Genomic DNA, 12472 nt, shown 5'->3' with positions numbered 1-12472 from the left:
CAGCTAGTTTCTTGAGGTAGAGTGAACAGAGCTTCCTTAGGTATAACTAAGGTGGCCATATAATCTATCCTTTAATCTAGCTCACTTAGACATGGAATTGGGGCCATATTAATTACAAGGCAGATAGTAATCTTTTTGTCTCAGGGAAAACCTGAATCAATAGTTACCCAAAGGTTGAGAGCTAGTTAAAGTAAGAATTGCTTTCTCACTGCCATCAAGTCAATTCCAACTCCTGAGACTTGACAAAAAAGGGGGTGTGCCAACAATGCAAAGGAAATTGGAGAGAAGGTGGTTTTGGGGGAAATCAGTTCCAGGTATCATATAGGTGGGATAACACCGACAGGAGAAAGCATCCCAAAGACCCTATAACAGGCAACTTGTTGTACCTTACTATCTAGAATAGAAATGAGTCACTAGCTTATCTCTGAAGCTGTAAATGACAAGTGTGTGTGGGGGGCAGGACTTCAATGATTGCTTACTGCTTGTCAGGCTTTGGTGCAGTTCTCAGGTAGTTTTCTGTGCATTGCTGGATATTTCACATCCCTGGTCCTTTCACTAAATGCCATTAGCACATTATAGGCACTGTTACACTGAAATAAATCTCTTCTTCCATACTACCCCTTCACCCCAACACACATACTCTCTAGAGGACCACTGTTTTAAACCAACCAGGAGTTACCGTGGAGCTGGAGTGTGTGTGTGTGTGTGTGTGTGTGTGTGTGCGCGTGCGTGCGCATGAGAGAGACAGACTGGTTTAGAGGGAAGAGAGAACTTGAACAATATTGGAGTTAAATTGTCCAGGAAGTAGGATGAGGATATTGGGTCTGCCATGGACAGTAAAAGTTTAAACCATTTTATTTTAGAACCTTTATAAAATGGATGTCTCACTTTGTCCACACTTGAATTCTCTCTTTTTTAAGCGTTCTGAGCAGCTTATTATCCTGATCCTCCTGACCTGGCCTAGAAGACTTACTCCCTTTTTATCTTCCCTAAGTAACACCCAAGAAGCCCTAGCGAGATAGTGGACTGTCGGTTAGACTGCTTAACTGCAAGATTAGCACTATTTAGCCCTTAAAAAAAAACCCAGCTCACTGCTGTTGAGTCAATTCAAACTCCTTTAGACCCTATAGGACTGAGTATAGTCGCTCAGTGGAGTTACCAAAGCTGTACACATGGAAACCGATTGCCCCGTCCTCTTACTGTGGAGTGCCTGTGGCAACCTTTAGTAGCCATGCCTTTGACCATTGAGCTACCAGTACTAATTTTAAGTGCTGATCAGTGAGTTCTGACTCAGCGATCATATGTACATCAGCTGGAACACTGCTCAGTCCTGCACTAACCTCACAGTCATTACCGTGTTTGAGCCCATTGTTGCAGCCACTGTGTCAATGCATGACGTCCTCCAGGGACCAGTATCTTCTGATAACATGTTTAAAGTACGAGAGATGACGTCTTGCTATCTTTGCTTTTGAGGAACATTCTAGGTGTACTTCTTCCCAGACTGATTTGTTCATGCTGACCCAAAACCCCCACAACAACAAAAACCAACTATATTGCCATCAAGTTGATTTCAGTATCTGAGATGTGATTCTTTATGAGAGCAGACAGCCTCATCGTTCTCCTGAGGAGTGGCTGCCTCTTAACCTACAGTGTCATTAGGAATCATTATTCTTGCAATCCAGGGTGTATTTCTGACTTCACACAGTCTGCTCTATTCTGCTGCTTACCATGACAGTCCATGTTCTATTTAATATTCTTTGCCACATCATAATTTTTTACCACATCATAATTCAAGGGAATTAAAAAAAGTTTTATTCATGGTCTGACCTTTCATTCATATGAAGCAATTAGAAACACCATGTCGTGGGTCAGGCATACTTTAATCTTCAAAGTGACATCAGATCTGTCCAGTGCAATAAGTTGTTTGCTTTTTGGATTGCTGTCTGCATGGGTGTTGATTATGGATCCAAGTAAATGAAATCCTTGACAGCTTCAATATTTTTTCATAATGTATTGGTCCAGTTGTGAGGATTTTTGTTTTCTTTACATTAAGACGAGTCTACTGTATTGAAACCTGTCGGTGCTTTGAGCTTCATCAGTAAGTTCTTCAAGTCCACTTGCACTTTCAGCAAGCAAGGATGCTCCTTCTGCATCTCACAGGCTTTTAATGAGTCTTCCTTCAAGTCTGATGCTGTGTTCTTTATAGAATCTAGTTTCTTAGATTACTTACACAGCGTACAGATTACTGAATAAATATGATGACAGGGTAAAACTCTGAAGTTCACTTTTTCTGCGTTTAAACCACACAGTATCTTTAGTCTATTCAAACAACTGCCTCTTTAGCTTTGGTTTTTATTGATGTTGAAAGGCTACCCTGGGTTAAGTGCTTGTTTGTTAACTAGAAGATTGGCTGAGTCCATGAGCTAACAACCTATTTCTCAAGGATAACAGCTGCTGAAAGCATAGTTCTACTCTGACCTACTTGGGGTTACCATGGATCACAATTGATGGCAACTGTTTTCAAAGTGATTTTTTTTTGGTTACATTTTTTTCTTTTTAATTACATTTCTCCTTATCACGTCTGGACCCATTCTCCCAATTTGCTTTGTTCATTCCCCACTCCAAGATGCACTCCTGCCATTTTCCGTTTCCTGCAGGAAAGGGAGTGGTCTTCCCTTCCCTTTCTGACCATCCAGGTTCTTTCACCTTCTAATTCTTTCTCCAATTTTACCTCCTTCCTGAAGCCTCTGGCTTTATTGGCCCACATTAACTCCTTTCTGCCCTGAATGCTGTGGATGCATTGACTGTATCGCCCAGTTTTCCTTTTATTTTATATCTCTCTTGACTGTTTTGCCTCTCGACTTCTCCTTTTGCCTGCCAAATGTTTTTACTGACTCATTTCCACCTTCCTTTTTATATTTTTACTCGGACTCGTCTATAAATATCTGTTATGTACGTTGTCTTTTCTCTTCATTATCCTTTCTTCTTTGAGATCTCGTCTACTTATTGTTCGTCATATCTATGAGAGACCTGCTTCTCTAGCCCCAACTCTTTTTTTCTGGGAGCGTTAGCACTGTCTAACAAATATTTCCAGTTCTTCTCCCGGGCATGTAGCAGACTTGTATTTCCCAACTTGCTGAACTCAGACACGACCAACGAACGTGATTGGGAGTGTTTGCATCACTTCCAAAGAGCTGGCACATGGGTTGCCAACCTTGTTTCCTTTTGCTACAGGCACATAGAATGTTCTAGTTTTCCATTGTTGCTTAACAGATCACCCCAAATCATAGTGACTTAAAACAATAAACAGTATGATTTAGCTTATGGTTTTGTGGGTCAGTCAGGCTCAGTGAACAGTGGTCTGATATCCTGTGGGTTTCTCTTGTCTCTCCATCCAGGTATGGGCTGGGACTGGGGTAATTTGGAAGCCCAATTAGTACGCTAAATGGCTTAGTGGCCCTCTCCCACGTTGTCTCAGGGCCTTTTCTTTATGCCCGACTCCTTCAACAGAGTAGCCAGACTCGGAGATGGTTTCTCACAAGTGAAAAAAGCTTGTTTTAGAAGTTGTAGGATGCAATTGACAGATTCTTTTAGTTAAAGTCATCACAGGGCCAGCCAAGTTTCAAGTGCATGGGAACTGAACTCCACGGCTCCAGCCGGTTGAGGGTGGCCCTTTCTAGTCCACCCTCAGCAGTGTTTCAGATGGTGACAGCTTCTAGCCAGGGTCTGCGAGTGAGGACTTGATGGAAAAGAGCTCCTACCTAACAGCAGAGCATATGTGTGAGCTATGTCTCTGCTGTTCTAAGTAATTGAAATATGTGGGGTTTCTTGCTGTCAAATGAAACTCGGCTTATATGGGATCGTATGGAAATTCATACTGGAAAGCAGAACACTGTTGTAACAGAAACCTAAAATATGTGACAGTGACATATATGAATATGTTTCACATGTTAGTTATTGGTTGTCAGGCAGTATCTGACTATGATTCACTTAATGAATTTCCCCTGAACCTAGCTAGGAACTCTCCATCTTGAAAATAAATGTTTCTTAAATAAGAGAGACTGTTTCTTTTCTATTTCCTTATCTTAGGGGAAAATGCTTCTGTCCCACAAGAGATGTTTCGTAAAGGTTGGAGGGCACTCTATCACTAAGAACAGTCTGCACTCCAGCGTTGCCGTCTGGTTTCCTGATGTGTGAACTTGGTACTTGCAACCTACATTCTTCTCTCCTTACTCTTGGGAGAGACGCCACCCACAGAAAGCATGTGTTCTGCTCTGTACTCCGTACCACACATTTTACTCCAGGGTCTGCTTTAAGTTTTCTCAATTTTACTTCAGAGTGACAAGTGACATAAAAAGCTGCATGTGATTTGTGAGCTGTTTGCTGACCCCTGGATTAGAACAACCGAATTAAATCAGCTCCAGTGCTAGTCTGTAGCTAATACTAAGGCTGTTGTCCACAACCTGTTCTATTGCCTTCTCTTATGTCCAGTCACCTTGTCCAACAGAAACTTCAAAAGGGAGCCAAATTATATCATTAAAATATTTAGTTAAAAGCCAACAAGATTATACCTCCAATTTGATTATGACCCCTTCCAAGATGAGTTTCCCAGGGATGAGGTAGAAAGTTCAGAGACTTTACTATAGCACCTATACCTTCAGTGATCTATAAATGAGGGCGAGTTCTGAGTAGGGTAATGTCATAAGAGCTGATTTCTTATGTTAGGGCTATAATGAAGTTTGAGCTCGAAATTCATCCTCATCTCTGGTTTATATATGACCCTGGTTCACTTTAGAGTCATAATTTCATTGGAGAACAATATGGATCATCCCCATGGGCCTATGGTAATTCTATCGATAGTCTCAATAATTTAGCCGATGGATAGGATTTGAAACACTGTTGAGAAAAGGAAAGTATACATGTTAAGGACAGCTTTTCAAGCCAGAATACTTGGGTTGTTGATTTGTCCAGATTTGGAGGTGACTGGACACTTTTTACACAAACAGTGAGCATTGGAGATAAAGCAAAATGTTCAATAATATTCCCAAAGGAAAACCCATGCCTGCTGGATTAACACATGTCAAAAAGCAAAGAGCATGAAAGTAGTAAATGTATGGTGCTCTCGAGCTGCCGTTCACTGGGCACCCTCAAAGCAGGGGATCAAAACCAATGTCTAATGCCCTACAAATCCGTAACCTTGGGACAGTAGTCATCTGCTCCTCACGCTAGGGTGTTTCAGCCTTAAGACCCAGGGTAGTATTTCAGTTCTTGCATCTACTACAGATGAGGATAAAGTACAGTTCACTTTGTGGAGTTTCCAAATTGGATCCTTTTGGTGTAGCCTGTGAAGGAAGTTGTAGATCTCAACAGGAAGGAGTCTGAAGTCCCAGTTGCTCTACCACAAGGCCTGAGTCACCAGGAACTTGGTAGACACTAGGTAACAAATGTCCAATTAGGAGTATAATCCTAGGCATATTCTTTTTTGGGGGTGTGTGTGTGTGTGTGTGTCTATATAATTAATGGTGTTTTTTCCATTTAGCTATTACCTTTGTTATTCCCACCAGATGGCCTTCACTTTCCTGATTGGTCTGAGTGAGAACATGGGAGAAGATACTAATTGAATTACAAATGTCATTTGTGATTGTTCATAGGGTTAATTGTGATTGTCATTCTGCTGGATCTAAAAAGAGCCGTTTCTGAAACAGGAAGAAATAAGAGAGAAAATACAGCAGTGGAGTGCAACTTTTGAACTTCTGTGATCCAAGAGACAGAGTTGATGCAATAGCAGAACCAGAAGTCAGAGTTTGAGACAGAATATTGAACTTTCTAGCCCACAGAGCTAGAAAAGCTGAGTGCCTTTGGGCAGGAGGCTGGTCTGTGGGGTAGTGTGCCTCTGGACACTTAATTGGGGGAATTGGGTTTGCTGACCCATAGAGCTGGAGCTGAGTGCTCCTGGTGGAGTGGCATGTCCTTTGGGCATTTATTAGTAGATCTGAAAGAGCTTTGTAGCAGGGAAGAGGCCAGGCCAAGTCACAGAAGGCCAGAGGGCCTGCCTGGGTGATAGGAAAGAAACTGCCCTGATGAATAACTGTATCCTGAATACCTGAATTACAACCTGTTAAATGTCCCTAATAACATTCATAATTGTGAGCAACATCTGTGAGTTCTGTGTGGCCATTACAATGAAGTATTGAACCCAGACACAGATGTAGAGTGAAGTGGAGGGATGGTTGACATCAGAATAGGATAAAAAGAGATAAATGTAAGAGGCCTGTCTAACTTGTGCTTTGTGGCAATCAGTCTTGGGAAGCAGAAGCGATCAGGTTTCCGCAGGTAACAACTGCCTTTTTTCTGCCTGTAGGAAACCCCAGCTTCTTTTCTGGTTAAGAATAATAAAGAAAACTGTAAATTAAACTCCAGGACCCGGGGAGAAATATCCCAAGCAATTTTCTTTTTCTCTCTCTTTCATAGAGCCCAGGCAATGTCTTATTGCAATTGGTATAAAATCCAAATTCCTCATGACAGCTTATATGCTTTATATAACCTCTCCTTGAACTGCTTTTAAATCACCTTCTTGTTCATTATGCTTCAGCCATTATTGATTTTCTACCTTTCCCCCCGTTCAAACAATGATCTTAAATTATTTACTGTTAACTTTTTGATGTGGAAGCATAAAAACCAAGGAAGAAGCCAGATATTTTCCAGTACAAGTTCAATTGATCAGATGGTGGAAAAATCGTAAACTCGGCCTGACAGACTGCTAATGAGTCTGAGGAAATGTGGCCCTGCATGCCATCCCTTGGACCAGGGCTCGTTAGAGGCCCAGCTTGATTCTCCAATGTCTTTTCTCGGAGTTTTCCTGATCTTATTACCAGTTTTCATTCGAATCCATTGGGGAGTGGGCTGATGCTGCTTTTGTTTCTTGGCCAGGAATCTTTTGATCCTGAAAGTCTTGTGTGATGGCGTGAAGATGGAAAACCATCACACGGAGGCCAGCGGAGAAATGGAGAGAGGGCGATTTCTATCTTTCCCGAATCCTCAAAACTGGTTCCTTACACGTTTTGCATCGGCTGTTCGCTTTACGTGGGATTCTCTACTCTCAGATTCTCTCATGGTTGAATCATTTTCATCCCTTTGGTCTCAGTTCAAATCTCTGTCCATCAGAGAAAACTTTTCCTAACCACTTTCTAAAGACTCCCACTTTCAGCCATAGTAATTCCCCATCCTGCTTAATTTTCTAGGTAGGATTTAGTCCTATTTCAAATGTATCTTATTTTTAAAAACATTTATTTCATTTTCTTCCTCTAACTCCCATGAGAATGTGATTTTTCATGATGGTAAGGCTTCCATCTCCCTTGTTTCATGCTATATCCTCAAAGCTTGGGGAGCAAAGACTGGCATTTGGTGGGGGAGATTATTAAATAATTGCTAAATGAGTAAATTAACCAAGGTCCAGGTCAATGCAGGAATCACTCAAGTTCAATTCAAACCTCAGCTTGCAATATTAAAAGACTCCATGGGCAAAATATTGAATGATAGAGGAAGCATGAAAAGAAGATGGAATATGCAGAGTCACTGTATAAAAGAGAACTTGTTGACATTCAACCATGTCAAAGAGATCATGTGATCAAGAACCGATGATGGTACAGAAGGAAGCAATCCAAGCTGCACTGAAGACATTAATGAAAATTTATCTCCAGCAATTGGCAATAACAATTGTGTTAGGCAGGGTTCTCTAGAAAAACGAAACCAGGACCCTTAAGATTTCATATATATATGATAGGTTTATACAGCAAGAATGAATCTAACAGCTAATTAGTCCACACAGCAGTACAGAAGTTTCAGTTCAATTCACTTCCGTGGAACAATTAATATACTGGAAATCCTTCAACTCACGTGGGCTGCTGGGTCAAAGGTCAAGGAAGCAGACAGTAGAGTCCTCCCTGGGGCAAGGCAAGCAGAGTCTGCCCACAGGCAGCAAGCATCTTAGTGAAGCAGATCTGGATGGGATAACTAACACAAGTAATACAAGGTATCAGGATCCACTAGCCTCAAGCTCAAGTGATGTATGCACCAGCAGTGTGGCAAAGCAGGTCTCTAAGGAGCCTCAAGGTCTAGTGACACAATCCACAGGTTGATCAACAGGTAGTGTAGCTCACAGATTGAGGCAGAGAACTAGCAGCACGCATGATCGATCAGCAGAGACCAAGAGAGAGGAGAGCAGGCCTCACAGAGCCATTTATCTCTTTGCCCTCCAATGAAACTGTGGCCTGATTGATCCCACATGTTCCGATGGCCAGGTTAGCACAATAAACCTAACTCTCATACCAATAGAAATGTTTCAACAAGCTCACGAAGCACTGGAAGCACTTACTAGTCTAAGCCAAGAAGTTTGGAAGACAGCTGCCTCGCCAACTGACTGAAAGAGGTCCATATTTGTACCCATTCCAAAGAAAAGTGACCCCCAAATAATGTGGAATTTATCAAATAATATCATTAACATCACACACAAGAAAAATTTTGCTGATGATCATTCAGCTACAGTTGCAGTGGTGCATTTAAAGGGAACTATCAGAGGTGACCAAAAATAGCACAATTTTCATCAGGTCCACTGTAGCAAATTTTCTCAGTGCAAATGTGTTAGTCTTTTATAGCAAATTTTCCCAGTGCAATGTCTTATTTGATTTTTGACTGTTATTTCCATGGGTGGTGAGTGTGGATCCAAGTAGAACGAAATCTTTGATCACTTCGATCTTTTCTCTGTTTCTTATGATTTTGCTTCCAGGTCCAGTTATGAGATTTTAATTTTCTTTACATTATGGTGTAATTCATACTGAAGGTTGCAGTTTTTCAAGTCCTCTTCCCTTCTACAATGCAAGGCTTGCTGGCTGCTTGTTTCAGACTGTAAATGTGTCTTCCTCCAACGTTGTTGCCACATTCTTTACATAGTCAAGCTCATGAATAATTAGTGCAACCTGCAGATTGAATAAGTGTGGTGAAAGGCTACAACGCTGGCACCTTCATTTAATTTACTTTTATTTATTTATTTGTTAACTTTTTTCCTTTCTTCATTTTAAAACATGCTTATAAACTCAAAATCAAAAACAAACCCACCGCTATTGAGTTGATTCTAAATCATAGTGACCATGCATATATAAATAGGACAGAGAATCAAGTCATACATGTTTTTGGAAAATGGAGTACAATAAAGGTGAATGGGTTAGATGGCTTATATATGTGGCATTTATTCAGCCAACATTTTAGATTCCTGACTATGTTTTATATCCAGTACTAAGTACTTAAGGATCAATAAAGAATAATACTAAGCATCAGCCCTTGAGGATTTGCAGCCTAGTTGGAGAGGCAGATAGTAAACTGTCAATTATAAGTCAGCATCAGGAGTCTTCATCTCAGGCTACTCCCAGGGTGACCTGGAGGGTCTGCAAGAGGTTTAGGGTGTTCCCTGGAGAGGACAAGCTTGAACTGAGCCGAATAGAACAAGGCGAGGCTCAGGATAAGGCCACTGCTAGTGGCAGATGCTAAAGCCTGAGCAAAAATCTGCAACGTGGAGAGAACAGAGCTTTCTAAGAACTACAAGTAGTTCACTCACTATGACTGGAAAATAAGAGTTTGAGATTGGACCGAGTGGATTGAGAAGGCTGGAGAGTGAGCTCACCGATGCAAGTTTGAACTTTATTTCTGCAAAGATTTAAGGGGAGGAACTGAGAATTTTTGCTTTGGTAAGAGGAGAGTTCATCATTCAGATTGCTAAAGTACAGCCAAACTCTGTATGCCTTTCTTCCAAAGAACTTTCATGTACATCCGGATAAAGTCCATACACCTTGCACATACTCCTGGAACTCTTTACTCACTTCTAGCCTCATATGCCATTGCTTTTCGTCATGCACTCTGTGCTCCAAATGCATCAAACCCCTTAGTGTCCAGATTCATTCCTCTGTTGTTAAACAAACGGTTGTATGTCTCAATCCCAGCTAGCACCACTGCATACCCCACTTCTGAAAATGTTACTTTTCTTCCAAACCTCAGAAATAACACCTGTTTTTTTGTAAGATGGCAAACAACTCAAATATGTGCAAAGGAAAAGTCGAAACTTTCTCCTTTTGTCTCAGCCTATAGAGCATTTGATAAATACATATTGCCAAACTAGATTTATTTTACAAAATTCTTTGTTCCCCTTCCTCTCTTAAGAGATGATCATGGACATCATTCTGGATGCTGAGCCCTGAGTTTTATTTCATTTACTCTACAACTACCATGTGAGATTGGTGCTGTTCTCCCCAATGGGTAGATGAGGAACAGTACAGAGATGCGATTAGTTTTCCCAAAGTTGCACAAGTAGTGATTGTGAGACAAGCAATCTGAACTTGGACAATCTAGCTCTAGAATCCACAACATTTATGACCCCCCCAAATAATCCTATTTAAAAAACATTTTAATACCTGTGCAGTATTCATGTACTCACTGCCATTGAGTTGATTCTGTCTTAGAGTGACACAATGATTCTCCTGTGGTTAAAGACTGAAGTTCATACTAAAAATTTCAGGTGGGAACAAAAAGACAGAGGTGGTTTTTTTCTTTTTGCCATTACTTAAAATGCCTCAAGATGTTATTCTAAAGTAGGGCTTGCGGTCAAGAGCATGCTTATTTTTTATGTTCTAAGGATTATGTAAGACTCTTACATTCCCAAGAAATAGCTGTTACCCTTTATTCTCACCAGCCTTGGAGGATAATTTTAACTTTGCTTTTATTGTTTCCAGCATGATCATAAAAAAAACCAGTTTAAAAATGTGTTTTGTTTTTTGAGAACACACCAACAGTTTGTGAAATCAACAGTTTCTGCTTGTATAATTAGTGACACGGATGACATCCTTTAAATGGTGTAACCATACTCATCCTCCATTTCCAAGTGATGGCATCATCATTGCAATCAGTTCTGGAAAATTTTCTTCCTTCTTTCCTCATCATTAGCTCTCCCTTTCCCTCTAACCTCCCTTCCCATTTCCCAACAAGCCATGAATCCAGTTACTGTGTCTACAGTTTACCTATCTTGGATTTCATATATGAAAAACCATACAAAAGCAAAATGAAACAACATAACAAAATAAACCAGAGGTGGGGAAAACTCAATCAAGAAAAAAAAAGCAGGAAATATGAAAAACTAGAACAAATTTAAGATGGGTCAAAAGGGAGATCAAATGATCAGGTATTTCATTTTACATCTGCCATCAGCGAGTTTCCAATATTCTCTGTCTGATAGCCAGGCTATTTACATCCCTTGATTTTGGTCAGAGGGGATACACCAGAGGCTTAATCCATGTAGGGAGGAAACCTGCAAATGGATTTTGGATTCCCATGTCATGCATAGCCTTCTTGGGGATTTATAAGGTAAACTCTGATACCACTCCCTCCTTCGGATTTGGATTTTAATATTTATCATCCTTGGATCACACAGGCGGGTGTGCTTCTCCCATGTGGATTTAAGTGACATCTCACATAGCTGCTTGTTTGAAGACAAGCCCTTAGTACCCGAGACATTATTCTTTCTGAAAGCTATGCATCATCCACTTTCTTTGCCACACGTTGCTCTAGCAACCATATCATCAGTGTTCCCTTCTTGAGAGTGAGCATCCAGCAGGGCCATGTCGTAAAAACGAATTGTTCTTAGATTGAGTCTAAAATATATTCACATATCTGTGGTTTATACATGTCTCTGGTGCACTTTGGAGATATCATTGTCATTTTATGACAGGGAACATTATCAATTATCCCCCGGGACATAATATAATTCTATTTATAGTGTCATCAATTTAGTCAATGGTATAGAATTTAACGCATTGTTGAAAAAAGGAAATTATATCAGTTTAGACCAGGTCTGAACCACATTCCAATACATAGGGCATTTTAATTTTGATTTGCATGTTTATAGACTACTGGTAAAATTGAGAATTTTTCTGCATGTTTTGGGTATGCTTGTATTTCCATTTCTGTGTGTCTGTTTTCATCCTTTCTGTTCATTTTTTGGTTGGTTTTTGTTTGACTTAATTCTTTTGAAGGGAATATATATGATAGTAGTAATATACTGATATATTGTAATATTTTGTCCTCATCTTTGTTCATTCACCTCTTTATTTTGTTACAACATTTTTACCTTATAGAAATGTTTGATTTTTATGTGGTCCAGTTTCTAGGTGCGTTCTCTCATGGCTTCTAGAATTCTTGAAATTGAGAATTCTAGACATCTGACTTCATTAAAGATCGGGTCAGCTGGCCAACAATCCTCCTGGAAGATGCTTCATGAACTTGAATCAATTGCCTCAACCTTTAAAACGTTTGTTTCTGCCCTTCAGTTTGCCTCTGAGGATCTATCCTTTCTTGCATTGGAAATAGCTTGCCACTAATAAAAATATTTTTGCACCCCTTTGCGCTTGTCCTTTGTGTGTTGATTTTCTGT

This window comes from Tenrec ecaudatus, chromosome 3 (genome assembly GCF_050624435.1).
Source record: "Tenrec ecaudatus isolate mTenEca1 chromosome 3, mTenEca1.hap1, whole genome shotgun sequence".
In the NCBI taxonomy this organism is placed as follows: Eukaryota; Metazoa; Chordata; class Mammalia; order Afrosoricida; family Tenrecidae; genus Tenrec; species Tenrec ecaudatus.
The sequence above is the reverse complement of the archived record's forward strand: the minus strand, read 5'-3'. Positions refer to the sequence as shown.